The 14,700-nt window shown below is 51.0% G+C and overlaps 1 protein-coding gene and 1 long non-coding RNA gene across 21 annotated transcripts in view; one reads left to right on the top strand and one right to left on the bottom strand.

Moving 5' to 3' along the window:
• The window catches only part of LOC135902791 (coiled-coil domain-containing protein AGAP005037-like), a 583,363-nt gene that overhangs the window by 446,575 nt on the left and 122,088 nt on the right, over positions 1–14,700 (top strand). The window lies entirely within an intron of this gene.
• LOC135902794 (uncharacterized) overlaps positions 1–14,700 on the bottom strand; it is a 55,790-nt gene that overhangs the window by 23,436 nt on the left and 17,654 nt on the right. For both annotated transcript variants that reach the window (XR_010564601.2, XR_011511514.1), the window contains exons 2-3: positions 1,394–1,482; positions 369–402 (exon numbers count right to left, since the gene is read on the bottom strand). This is a non-coding gene — a long non-coding RNA (uncharacterized lncRNA). The remainder of the gene's footprint in view (positions 1–368; positions 403–1,393; positions 1,483–14,700) is intronic.

A 14,700-nucleotide genomic window follows, 5' to 3' on the forward strand; every position in this document is an offset into this window, starting at 1 on the left:
TGCGTTCAGTAACCAGCTGGCCCAAGTATCGGCTCTGCTTAACCACGGGGAACAACGCGTAGACGTAGGGGGTGTGCAAGCTTTATATGTTCTGAGAGAGCACCATTGAAAACCCGTAAACAGTCAGTGCTTCCGATAAAAACGATCAGGTCAGAGGAAAAACTGAAGAGGGGCTTCCAAAAATGACCGCGGCTACGGGCAGATGTGGCGCAAACGGCCCGAGTTTCACGAATTCCTGCATATCTTGCTAAGCAGTAAATATCGCTAACATAAGAATGAAAAGTGAAAAAAATAAGTATTCTGTGGTATTCACACGGAAAGCATATGTCAGCACGGATCAAATAATCGTCAGCAAAAATGCCGCTCACCTTGATGCACCTCGCCATTTTTCTGATCCTTTACCTATGAGAAACACACACAAACACACAAATAAAAGATTGAAAGAACATTCACAGAACGCTGCGTGCGTTGTTCGTAATCGCTATAAGCGCTAAATGATGTCGAAGGTAATTAGCGCTCATTAACCTTCGATTATGGACGGAAATTTTCCGCGAAAGCAGTCTGGTGCAATAACAACGCTAGAGCCGACCTAGTAGAAGACCCAAAAATCGAGATCTATGACTTCCTCTGCAGTGGAATGATAGCTTCTTTTTTTTTTATTTATTTGTTTCCAGAATCTTCGCGGTAACGCATATCAAACACTGTGATGATCACAAAAAACGAACCAAAAAAGCACGCGCACACGCACAGGCAAACGAAATTTGCTGATTCTCTGCCAGCAGTTTTCATAAGAATATTCTGAACCCATTGCAACTCAAGCAAGTTCAGCGAATATGCCGTCAGGAGCAATTTACAATCCGCTCTCTTTATTGAACCAACTACAGAAATTAATTCACAAACAACAGGCGTTTGCTAATGAACGGGCACTCTGGCGTATGACGCGGCCCACGCTGCGCCAACTGCATTTTTGTGCAAAGCCGATAATTTGTTTTGTTATTCCGCTGGAAGGAAATGCGCTCCCTGGGGAAGATTCTTACTCAAGAGAATACTATAGCAAGTATCACCAAATGAAGCTACGACTTACATATTTCTGAAAATCGCTGTTTGAAAACACGTAAAGGGTTCGCTCTCATTTTGGTGGTAGGCGAACGTTACGCTCACTCACTTTAAAAGCCTTGTCGCGCCAGCTGCCTTGGTCCCTAATGACAGAACTTTGCAGGTTTCTCGTACGGCTAACAATACGGGAGAGCAGGTCTCAGCGGTCTTAAGTATTGTATATTGTCTGGGCGAGTTAAAATACAGTGCAAGTAGTTGAAAGCGGGACGCCGACTGTAACAATTAGAAATGAAAATAAAATAAAGAAATGGTCGGCGTCAAACATTTATTTACTTACATTGTCTGCTCCAGACCAGACGGGTTCCCGCGAAACTCTTGATTTCATATGAATACAGTATATATGAACACTGCGTCCATATACACTGTCTGTAAAAGACGGACACCAGAGGCACACTTATATTCTACCTAATTCCGAAGTTCATATACTAAAACTGGAACAATCGATTTAACCAAGCTTATAGCACGGCCCATGTGCAAGGATGACATGCATATATATATATATATATATATATATATATATATATATATATATATATATATATATATATATATGTTTCTTTCAGTACACTACACTCTGTCTCCTTGTGATTATTGAATCCAGTGCCACAGTTACGTACTACTTGTTGAATTTGTTTCTTCTCACAGAATGGCCCCCCATTTCGCGCGAGGTCTGTCTGGGAATTCTTCAGACGCCTTCGAAATCGCTAGCCTAGTCCTTACGCATCTTAACGCCCAGGTCGTTCAATGATTCTCTGGTTATCTATAGGTTTCTAGTGATAGCGTGTACGTTTCCGGTGACGTCCGCAACAGTGCGCTTCAACGACGCAGTCCTATATAGGGCTCAAATATGTTTTTCACCTATATAATCTGTCTCTATTTTTCGCGAACGACGCTCGTGTTCAATTATGTCAAGATAACTCGATTTCACGTTTTCCATAAGTGGCACTTTACAATGCCAGCTCGGCTTCTCGGTGCGTCGGAAAGAATAGCGCTGCAGCAGATTTAGCCGTACAGAACTCGAACGGACGCAGCCTAAAGCACGTTTAAGTCAGACGGTGACGTGGGGCAGCATCTCAAGGCCCGTCCACGTGAGCTTGGTGGTGCCGTACAGCGCTTAGACGTGTTTTCCCGGCCCATTTGGGAAGCTGCGCCGATCCAACCGCTGCACCTAACTAAAGCGTGAGAGAGCGTACGCACTTCAAGTGTGCGCCATTGATTATGTGTCAATATTTACAGCGCCAAGGGGGCGGTCTCGGCGGACCCGCAGAATAAGTCGGCGGTGCAATCAGGCGCATCGGCGATGCGTGTGCCGTGCTGCGGCGGTTTCGCGAAGCTCGTTGGTTAATTAGAGGCGCTCTCCCCGCTGTGTGAAGCGGCTGCTACGTCCTCAAAGCAGCCGGAGGGTCGGTAGCTCGTTTTGAGCGAATAACTTCGCACCACATATTGGAAAGACACTTTCGGTTATTCTTGCACTTCTCAATCAGCCTCTGTCCACTCCTTTGATGGCGTGTGCTCACCTACCTCCTGACTTGAGTAACCGTGCTTGTCCCTAAGATAAGTAAACGTGGTCCATCACAAAAAAAAATGAAGAAAGCAACTACTGTTTAAGGTAGAGCAGTTTTAAATACGGGACTGTCGGTTAATTCGGTACCACTAACTGTTGCTGGACTAAATGGTTCACACTTGTTATCGTGTCATAGGACGGGCAACAATATGAAATATTCGTGCGAACAGATGCAGCCTTGAACGCTCGTTTCTGTCCAGTTCTTACCTCATATTGCTTTTCACGTCCATGTCACACGATAACATTCATCCCCGCAAATGCATTTGCCAGACGCTACCTCTTATGTTAAACCGTACGGCAAATTTCTTTTTCACACCATAGTGTCAGAAGCTTCCGCATTTGGCAGCTAGTCGTTCGTGGTGAGTGAGTGAGTGAGTGAGTGAGTGAGTGAGTGAGTGAGTGAGTGAGTGAGTGAGTGAGTGAGTGAGTGAGTGAAGTGAGTGAGTGAGTGAGTGAGTGAGTGAGTGAGTGAGTGAGTGAGTGAGTGAGTGAGTGAGTGAGTGAGTGAGTGAGTGAGTGAGTGAGTGAGTGAAACAACTTTATTTTGTCCACTAGAGACGTAAGCAAACGCCACGCCACCTGGCTAGGCCCACTCGGGGACCATCAGGTGGAACCTGACGGCCCTGTCGCGAGCCCTCTGGACTGCCAGGGTTTGAGAGGTCTGATCCTGGGCCCTAATCAGTTTCTTCATTTCCTCTTGAGTGAAAGGAGGACCGGCAGAGGCGCAACCCCACAGGACATGTTCGAAGTCCGCATAGTCACCACACAGAGGGCAATCCGGGCTTGGGAACCGGTCGGGGTACATTGTGTGTAGCGCTGCGGGGCTCGGGTAAGTGCTTGTTTGCAGTAGTCTGAGAGTGACTGCCTGGGCCCTGCACAGCGAGGAGTGCGGCGAAGGTAGGACTCTTCTTGACAGATAATTGTATTTGCAGATTTCGTTGTACGAGCAGAGAGGCTCGGGTCGCCCAGGAGAGGACGCGTTGCCCAGCGCACGGTCAGTCAAACCTCGTGCAGCCGAGTGCGCTTCCTCGTTGGGGTTGATCAAGGCACCCTCAATGGTCCCAAGGTGCGCAGGGAACCAGGCCAAAGAGTGATGTTTCATGTCTTTGGCACTTTGGATGATACGTAGGGCCTGGGGAGCCACCATTCCCATCTGAAAGGCCCTGACAGCGGCCTTAGAATCCGAATAAATCGTGTCATGTACACTGTCCGTCAATGCAAGAGCAATAGCAACTTGCTCTGCAACGCTGGAATTAGAAGTGCGGACGGTAGCGCAGCTAAGGATTTTAGCATCACAGTCGATGGCCACTGAGGTGAAGGCCTCTTCTTGAACGTAGGAAGCCGCGTCTACGAAGCATGTTCGGTCCTTGTTCAAGCGGGCACTGGCGAGCAGAGCTTTACCCCTGGCTCGCCTTCGTCCTTCGTTGTAGGTGGGATGCATATTTCGTGGCATCCGGTGTATGTAAATTTTGGACCTTACGTCGCTGGGCAGCTTCACAGCGTCGAGACTGACGACCATGGGGTTACGTCCCAGCTTGCCAAGTATGGCTCGGCCCGCTGGGGTACCGGAGAGTCTGACAAACTGGGAAAACTCTTGGGCTTCAACGATTTCTTCGAACGTGTTGTGAATTCCCAAATTGAGAAGGTCTTTTGTGTGCGTTCGCATGGGAAGGCCGACGGCAAGCTTGAAGACTCTTCTGATTAAGCCGTTGATCTTGTTGCGCTCCGATACGAGCCAATTGTGCATAGCCCCTGAATAAGCGAGGTGGCAGAGCACGAAGGCGTGGATAATCCGGATCAGATTGTCTTCCTTGATTCCGCAGTACCTATTGGCGATTCTTCGGATCAGGCCGAGGGCGCTTTCGGTCTTGGAACAAATGCGTTTGAGGGCGGCTCCATTGGCCCCGGTTGACTCGATAAACATTCCTAGGACTCTGATAGTGTCTACCCGCGGTACTGGGGAGCCCTTACCGGTGAATAATGTAATGTGGCTCTCTGCTGCTGGCTTCCAGGATCGGTGTGAACCGCCTCTGGGCCTCTTCTTGTAGAGCAAGAGCTCGGATTTAGCGGGCGAGCACCTTAGCCCGGTGGGGATTAGATACCGCTCCGTCACATCGATGGCCTCTTGCAAAGCACCCTCGACCTGCCCTTCACATCCACTGGAGCACCAGATGGTGATGTCATCCGCGTAGATCGTGTGGTTAATGTTGGGGATTTTGTTCAAGGCCCTCGACAGGTTGATCAGGGAGATGTTGAACAGCGTCGGGGAGATCACCGCCCCCTGAGGTGTTCCCTTTGGACCAAGCTGGATTTCGTGGGTCAAAAACTCGTCAATCTTCAGTCTAGTGGACCTTGAGGAAAGGAAAGATCGCACGAAATTGTACGCCCGTTTGCCGACGTTACACTCTGTCAGGCTCTTGAGAATAAAGGCGTGCGATATGTTGTCAAAAGCCTTTTCCAGATCCAAGCCGAGAATTGCCTTAGTGTCGGCGGAGGTATAGTCAATGATTTGGTGCTTGATCAGTCTCATGGCGTCCTGAGTCGAAAGCCCCGGCCGAAAGCCAATCATGTTGTGTGTATAGCATTCGTTAGACTCGAGATGGTCAGTGAGGCGGTTAAGCATGGCGTGCTCGGCCATCTTTCCGACACACGACGTCAGGGAGATGGGCCTTAGATTGTCGATGCTCGGCGCTTTACCTGGCTTCGGTATGAGTACTGTGTAGGCTGTTTTCCAGCTTTTGGGAATGAGGCCGCTGCACCAGATATCATTCATCTTGCGCGTAAGAAACTCGATTGAGGCGTCGTCGAGATGCTTGAGCATTTTGTTGGTGATCCCGTCGGGCCCAGGGGCAGATCTGCCTTTGAGGGATGCGAGAACTCGCTTGACCTCAGCCACGGTGAAATCCTCGTCCATAGATGGTACGTCACGCCCTTCGTACTCGGGAAACTGGGGGGGCACCGGATCGTCCGTGGCCGCCAGGCACTTGTCTATGAGGTGCTCCATGACTGCCTCATCTGGAGTCGAGTCGGTGGCCAAATGGACAGCTTTCGCCAAAGCTCTCTTCTGGTTGGACTTGGTGTTGCCATCGTGCAGTAGGTGCTTAAGGAGACCCCAGCTTTTACCGTTCTTGAGCTGGCCCTCCACCGAGTCGCACAGTGTTACGAACTTGCACCGCTGCACCACGAATACGGCTTTGTGGTCCCGTAGCGCTCGTCACCCGTTTCGTGACAGAGCGTTGGTAGCGAAGACTCCGAGCCTGGCGTCGATGAGAATAACAAAAGGGACTTTATACATTATATACAGGTTATCATACAGGACATGAACGGGTCGGCACTGGGGCCGAGTGCTCACAACAAACGCGACTGTTCTCGCACGACGACGTCCGGCGAAAACGCGTTACACATCTCACCCCAGTCGGGAGCGACACTCTCTCCCGGTGGGGTCGGCAGATCCTGTTTTCGAGCGGCGTGTCGCTGCTTTTATAATCCCCGAGGCCCATTGTCACTCAACCGGCCCAATACAAAGTCAGCACACGACGGTCGTCCGAGGGGTCCAACCAGCGACCGCGCTGGCCACCCGGTTCAAAGTTCGCGCGCGCGGTGACCTCCAGGCAAGGGAGGTGCGGCGCCGGGCCGTCTGGCACACGCGGACACGTCTAAACACGCTGCTCGCCGAGGCTTCTCCCGCACGACGGCGCAGCCTCTTGTCTTGTGAAGGGAGAATTATGGCGCTCGCAGGATAGATTCCGCATCTTGCAGATTCGGAATCCGGGCTTGTGGTAATGGCACAACAGCATCCCCACCCTCAGATAAGGCGCCGGGAAGACGAGCTGCCTCCACGTGGCTCGGATGCCAGGCGCGCACGTTCGTCAGGCTCGTCCAAGTTCACGTCCAGTGTCGGGACGCCAGGTAACATCACGTGCCCAGGTCCGACTCGCCAGGACAGGAGCTCTGCTCACCACGTCGTCGCCAAGGCACCTTGACCAGCTCCGCTCGGGTCGTTCCTAAGACCTTGCTTCTCGCCACTGGTCCCGCTTGGTCGTTCTGCAGCTTGCAAAACCGACCGGCAAAAGGCAACACCCAACACGAACAAGTGCCCTCTGTCTCCCGTCAAACACCAGACAAGGCCATAATTCAAATCAACCTAACTAAATTGTTTTCCCTTTTTTTTTTCTCCCGCTGCAACAAGAGGCAGGTGTACGATCTAGCACACAAGGCTCAAACAACCAGTTTTCAAATTAACAACACAACAAAATAGAAACAATTATTAATCAGCAATAATAATTACAAATAGAATGGTCCCCTTGAAATCGCTTTGGACCGAAAACATACTTCTGAGGAAGCAAATGAGGTCATTCATTTTTCCCGGCGATATTTTCGCGGAATCTGAAGCTGCTTATATTTGCGACCCTGCTTATCCGTGTAGCGGCGGTACAATAAGCCAGGTTCCTTGCCAAATGAAACCCCCTTTTTTTCCACTCCCCGTTTGACGCTCTTCCTCAGATCGGCTAATGAACAATCTTCCTGTTGCTCGCGAATCAGACTTTTTCTTTCAACTGCAGCCTGCTCCTGCCGGCTGGCGGAAACCGGAGCGAGTGCGGAGCCCGCGTCGCCTAATTGCGGCGTCGAGTCTATATCGCGGCTAGCACTGCACGCGTCACTCCCACTCACTTCCAGGACCCGCTCGTCTAGGCCAGCCTCCGAGCTCTGCCTCTCCCGTGACTGCTCGCCACTCAAGTTACCGTGATCGGTCCGTGTGCCGCACCGCTGTTCGCTCACCGACGCTAAGTCAAGTTCCCTCGACAGCGGGCGCGCTTTGGATCGCGTGGGGGCCATGTACGCCACGTCGGCAAAGAATGATTTGCCGTGATCCCTTAGCAACTGCTCCGAGCTATTTGAGAAGAGGTAGGAAAACTGCTCCGGGAGGGCGGCTGACACAGCGGCTTCGGTGTTAAGTTTCCCAAATTCTCCTTCAATGCTAACCGTTGCGATCGGTAAACAGACACTCTCCTTCTCGGCCACTTGCCGTATCCTAACGCACTCTCCCGTAAAATCACTCGAGGAGACGAAAGACGGGTGAACAACGTCCATAGTTGCTGCAGAGTCCCGCAGTGCTCGGCACTTCTTGCCGTTTACCTTAATTTCCTGCACATAGGGCTCCAATAGACGTATGTTTTTGTGAGTTTCCTGTATCGTTGCAAAAGCAATTCTCTCTGGGCAGCTTGCAGCGATGTGCCCTTGCTTTTTGCAATTGTAGCAGGTTAACGGTCTCCGTTTTTCAAAAGAACGCGTCATTTCGTTTCGCTGTTTCGGACCATCGTCATCATTCTGAGATGCATTCTGTCCATCCCTTACAGTTTCTTTGGGAAGGGACTCGTCGTCCCGAAACTCGCGACGCGTGATTTCCTTCCGTTCGTCGGGCTTCCCGAAAAACCCATCTCTTCTATCTGCTTTTTCTATGCGCACTGCCTTGCTGTGCAAGCTGCGGCGGGTGTAATACTCTTCCGCTAACTCTGCTGCCTTGTTTAGCTTAACCTCCTTTAGCCTATCTTGCAGCCAGAGCCGGACATCCTCATCAATGCAACGGTAGAACTGCTCCAACGCGATGCATTCGACAATTTTGTCGCGGTCGTCGTAAACCTCTTCGCCCTTCAGCCATTCCACCAAGTCGGCTTTTAGACGAAACGCGAAGTCAACATTCGACTCCTTACCCTTTTTTTGCATACCGGAACCTCTGCCGGAAAGCTTCGGGCGACAATTTGTACTTCCGCAGTAGCGCTTCCTTCACATCACTGTAGCTCTCAAACGCCTCTTTCGATAAGCAAGTTATTACGTCTGATGCCTCCCCAGGAAGCAACGCTAACAGATTCTGTGCCCAAAGGGATCGCTCAACGCTATTCCGTTCACACACGTGCTCAAATTTCACGAGGTATTTGGTCATATCCTCTCCGACGACAAAGGGTGGAAGTTGATCGCGTATTCTTGGAACATTAGAAGTGAGACTAGGCGCTGGCGAGCTATTTCGGGTCTCCAACTCTTTCATTTTAAGCTCGTGCTCACGAATCTCTCTCCTTTCCTCCATGCAACGTTCCTTCTCCCTCTTTTCCTCCTCGCGACGTTGCTGTTCTCTCCTTTCCTCCTTTTCCTCCTCGCGACGTTGCTGTTCTCTCCTTTCCTGCTCGCAACGTTCCTTCTCCTCCCTTTCCCGACGTTCATTGATACCCGCCAAGGCCTCTGCGGCTTCCTCAGCCGTTACGTCCCCAGTCCTCATGACCTCAAGGATCGCATTCTTTCTTTTGGTTGAGCCCAACTCAATGCCCAACTCCTCACAAATTTCGAGAAGTTCCTTCACCTTGTACTTCTCCATCGTTCACACTGTCCTCCTGCTGTTTACCCTTTTTGAATATACCTGCCGTACGCTACTATAACACTACTAGTAAGACATATGCAAGTATTTCACACACTGCCCTGTTTACCCCCTCAGCATCCCCTGGTTTTCAAAACACTCTTACTAGGCTTGAACCACACAAGGTTATCACAATGCAACACCAAATCCTTCCCTAAGCTACTATAACCTGTGTCAGAGAAAGTCTGGTGTTTGAGGTAAACTTCAGGCACTCACCGCGCCGAGGTAGCTGATGCCGGTCAATCCCGTAGCTGCCATCCAGTGTTACGAACTTGCACCGCTGCACCACGAATACGGCTTTGTGGTCCCGTAGCGCTCGTCACCCGTTTCGTGACAGAGCGTTGGTAGCGAAGACTCCGAGCCTGGCGTCGATGAGAATAACAAAAGGGACTTTATACATTATATACAGGTTATCATACAGGACATGAACGGGTCGGCACTGGGGCCGAGTGCTCACAACAAACGCGACTGTTCTCGCACGACGACGTCCGGCGAAAACGCGTTACACATCTCACCCCAGTCGGGAGCGACACTCTCTCCCGGTGGGGTCGGCAGATCCTGTTTTCGAGCGGCGTGTCGCTGCTTTTATAATCCCCGAGGCCCATTGTCACTCAACCGGCCCAATACAAAGTCAGCACACGACGGTCGTCCGAGGGGTCCAACCAGCGACCGCGCTGGCCACCCGGTTCAAAGTTCGCGCGCGCGGTGACCTCCAGGCAAGGGAGGTGCGGCGCCGGGCCGTCTGGCACACGCGGACACGTCTAAACACGCTGCTCGCCGAGGCTTCTCCCGCACGACGGCGCAGCCTCTTGTCTTGTGAAGGGAGAATTATGGCGCTCGCAGGATAGATTCCGCATCTTGCAGATTCGGAATCCGGGCTTGTGGTAATGGCACAACAACAGCTCGTCCCATTGCTGCTTGCATAGCACCTTGCAATGAGCCTCTATCATCTTGTTTATATCGGAGATTTTCTTGCGTAGTCTTCTGTTATGGCGCTGAGTCTTCCAGCTCGCGAGCAGTGCCTGCTTGGCTTCCAAAAGATGCGCCAGCCTACTGTCCATCCTGTCCACCTCCAGATCGGTTGTCACCTCCTTGGTGGCTCTAGCCGCATCCTTCTTTATATCGTCGCACCAAGAGTCTAGGTCCATATCATCGTTAAGGACGCGCTCGGAGCGGTTGGCTCGGAACAAGTCCCAGTCAGTGAACCTAAAGGTCCTCGTTTTGTTGCGGGCAGTCTTGATCACAGCTTCGATGATGCAATGATCGCTACCGAGGTCCATGGCTGTGTTCGTCCACTTGACGTTTTCCAGGTTCTTGACAAAGGTAAGATCCGGAGTCGTATCTCGGCATACCGAGTTCCCTCTCCTGGTTAGAAAGTCTTTATCGGTTATCAGCGTAAGATCTTCCTCCGCTGCCGCATCCCATATGTCTCTACCCTTCTTCGTATTGGTACAATAGCCCCACGCCTGATGCTGGGCATTAAAATCCCCCATGACGATTAGAGGCTGACAGCCAGCCAAATGCACGGCCTTCTTGAGAATACCACTAGGCCTGGCTCTGTGAACGCTGGGTCTGCAGTAAACATTCAGTATGAAGATACTGTTTCTTCTTAAGCGCTGCGTAGGGGGGTCGACAAGGAGTTCGGCCATGACGTACTCCATCCCATTGTCCGCGGGACCAAGGTCTCGCTGAAGGTACGTGAACTTTTTACTGACCAGGATAGCGACCCCCCTTCCTCCTTCAGTGGAAGCCACCGTAAGGAAACCGGGGAGCTTGATAGGTGATGATGTGATCGTTTCTTGCAAGGCGATTACTTGGGGTTTGTCCTTTACGCTTTTTAGGTATTGTCGCAGGGTCGCCCGTTTGCTGGCGAACCCTGCGCAATTCCACTGCCACATTGTTATGACGTTAGTTACGTTATCCATGTTTGGGCTTGTGAATGAATTGCGAAAGTGCCGCATTCATAATGGCACCCTCCGTCGGTGAGGCAATGACGCTGGGCAACGTTGGGACTTGAGCTGTAGATGTGCTTGGCAAAGATCCGTGGCTGGTTCCCTCCAGCCTAAGTATTCTAGTACTGAGGGCGACCAGGCCCAGCTGAGGGTGCGCGATCATTTCTTGTACGTGAGAGAGGCCTGTCTGTATGGTGGAGATGGCGTTCTTGAGGTCAGACAGGAGTTCTACCATCTCGTCTCCCCTTGAGTCATCCAGGGCACGCCGCTTCACTGCCACCGTCTTGGGAGGGGCCTCCACTGTGTCCATGGCCGAAGAGCGTGCGGCAGGCTGAGAAGCTGGCTGTGTGAGCGCCAATCTTCGTATTTCCGCCATCTCGGCGGCTAGCCGACTGATTTCCTGCTTGAACAGAGCGTTTTCCTTTCTAAGACTATCATTGGCACGCCTAAGCTCTTCGAGCTCATTCGTGAGACGCAGGTCGTGCGAGTCTTGAGAGTTGGACGCCTGCGTTTGGTTGCCACGGGCCCTATCGGCCCACGTTAGAGAGGACTTGCCTTTACCGCCGTTGGGGGTCTTCGAACGTGAGCTGTTGGAGGAGTCGCTCCCAGTACGGGACTTGGAGCAGCTTCTGGAGCTGGAGCGCGCTGGAGAAGGCGATGTAAGTCGCGATCTCGAGGTAGAGCGACTTCTGGAGCCCCGTCGGCTTGTAGAGCGGCTTCTCGAGCGCAAGTGTCTTCCGCCCCTACGGTTGGTGCTGGAGGGTGCAGTTGGTGCTGTTGGTGCTGGCGTGGGGAGCTGCTCTTGCTGCCTGGCGCGCTCGAAGCGTCGTCGGCGAACAATGTATGGCGTCTTGAATCTGCGCGCACACTCTTTACCGGCTGTAAGGTGCGGACCACCGCAGATCTTGCATTTTGGGGTGCATTGATGCTGCTCATTGGGATTTGGCAGGCCGCATCCCCGACAGATGACGTCGCTCGGTGTTGGACATACATCGGCGCGATGCCCGAGTCTTCCGCAGGCGTGGCATACGTCCACTTGCTTTCGATATAGGGAACATTTCATCAGGAGCGTTCCGTACCTGACAAAATTCGGTACCCGCTGCCCGTCAAAGGCGATGATGATGGTCCCAGTCTGAGCAATTCTCTTGGCTGCTAGTGCAAGAGGGTTGTTCGGGTTAACAATCTTGCCATCCACCGTCGCTGGGTCTTCTTGCAACGGTATGCCACGTATGACCCCCTTGCACGTGGAGTGCTGGGCTGTCTCGTACGCGCAGATTTCGTGAATCTTGCCCGTGATTCGGATTTGCTTGATGCGGGCATATCGATCGGCATTCTCGCGTCTGGGAGTGCTGGCCACCATGATGTTTTGCTGTAAGTTCGGGCACAGAGTGTCTTGTGTGAGCTCGTGCTGGCTGATGCCGGAGGCTGCAAGTATTGCGTCAGCCACCGTGGCCGCTCCAATTTTGGAAATATTCAGCCCACCTCTTGGTCTAATAACGATCTTCGTGTCTTCTTTGGGAAGAACAGGCATTCGGCTCGCCCTAATGATCTTGGTCTTCAGCGCTGTGCCGCTAGACTTGTAGCTATGGGGAGCCAAAGGCGTTGCCATGGCGTTCGGGTTAGCTTCCCGCGATTTGGCGCCAGCTCTTCTAGCACCTGCGGTTTGCCATCCCTGCTCTTGAGTGACTTCCTCCGGAAGAATACTTTCTCCCTGTACTTGGTATTCCATGATGGTAGCGGACGAGTGGCACTGAGCCACCCCGGAGGCCAAGGCGTGGTCTCCGAAGTGCTCGTCAGACGCCGCCGACGGATGCAACGGAATGTCCGTAAAATGGTGAAAAGTCACTCACTGTGGCAAAAGGGGTATCCACGTGGTCCTTACAACTTCACGGAAAAGATGTGCACAAATAAACATTGGCTCGCGATGATTAAATACAAGAAAAGCTGGGAAAATGCGGGAACTGAAGAACGCTTCTTGACTCGCCGCCTTCTTCTTCTTCTTTCCGTTCGTGGTGAATGACGAATGTACGGCGAAAGGCCAGCATGAAAAATGGTCTGCAATGATTGTATGTTGCGCGTGAAGCGAGAGTATGAGAAACGAACAAATCTAGGAAAGTCAGCCAGACGAATGTGCGATTTGCTACCCTACACGAGACGCCGAGGGAAAAAACGTGGGGGGGGGGGGGGGTTAGTAAGGCGGACAAACAAAGACAACGGTAGGGAGACAGTGAACACTGCATATAAAACACGGCTGGAGCAGAGCTGACGCGGTAGACTTCATACAGAATTGTGATTCAGCAAAAAGGTTCCGCCAGACTGGTGCGCATAAGTACTGTTATGGCGAATCGATTATTTCTTGGTATGCTGTTTCAGGTCGTAAACTACCAAAAGTGTCTGGTACTAACATAGGATTAGTTACTCTCTGTCACATATGTTGTTAGGTTCTTAGTAATGCGGAGCTACTGATAACAAGGTTAGTTGAGCGACCTGGCCGGCAAACTCGTTACGTAAACGAGGATCGATCTTGTCAAGGCTCCGTAGCTTGTCTACTGCGCAGTTTTTTTATCACGAAACTAACGAATCATGCGTAAGTAGGCGAAACACGGCAACTTCATCGTATGTCATCGCAGCAGCAACCAGCAAGGCAGGGATGCAACATGGCGAGATGGTGCGAGTCCTGCCGATTTACTTTTATGATATGTCGTCCGTTTTATAAGACGACAATTGAAACAGTGAGCTGATCAGTGTTTTGCACATATACAGAATTCCGAGTATTTGTTAAACCAGTTATCTACCGTTCTATCAAAGAAAATTGCACTATCTAAGTGCCATCACAGATATGGCATATCTTAACAATAACTCGTGAAAATTGCCATGGCGCGGAATAACTGACCACATTTTGCACCGATTAGACGCGCATAGTATTATAACTAAGTATTCACATCCGTTATCGCTTTATCGCGCTTTTAAAAAATTGATATAGGTAAAGTAAGAATTCTAAAAAGAAAATGAAGATTTTTGCTGTATTTTACTCAGTTTCTTTAAGAGTGCAATGAAAAGCCTCGACCTTAATCGCACCAAAATAATTATAGACAATTGACTAAAGCCGACTGTAGTCATCTTGCCGTACAGCAGCGTGTCTAATTCTTATTTGTCAGGGCATGCAGGCAGCTGTCTTTTGTAAACGTAACCCGTTTCATTACTTCCGTTATGGTCGCCAAGTGGAAAACATCCGAGGTTCAATCGCCCACTCTATAATAGACTAAAATGCACGTTAATTATAGCAAGCGCGACGTAGTTACAGCACCTATGAAGCTTTGGGATGCAATGCTATTTGACGGCAGGTAATCACTTAACCACGTTCGCTAAACACGTGTTGGTTAAGGTTAAGAGCCACTACAGCCCGTCCGAGATTGACTATATAGATCCGGCGTTACTCACACAGCGCAGGAAATCCATTTGTGTTTTAGTGGACAGCAGACAGTCCATCGAAGCACTGTTGCGCGTTTCTGCTATCGCCTTAGATAGCCGACAACACTCGTTCAGTAAGACGCCTCCCTTCTTTTTCTCTCATATGTCGTAATGGAGCCAAACGTGACCAAGGAAAACGACGACATTCGCCATGGTTTGGGCGGACCCGCTAACTCCTCTAGCGTGCAAGG

Source organism: Dermacentor albipictus, chromosome 1 (genome assembly GCF_038994185.2).
Source record: "Dermacentor albipictus isolate Rhodes 1998 colony chromosome 1, USDA_Dalb.pri_finalv2, whole genome shotgun sequence".
NCBI classification, from domain to species: Eukaryota; Metazoa; Arthropoda; class Arachnida; order Ixodida; family Ixodidae; genus Dermacentor; species Dermacentor albipictus.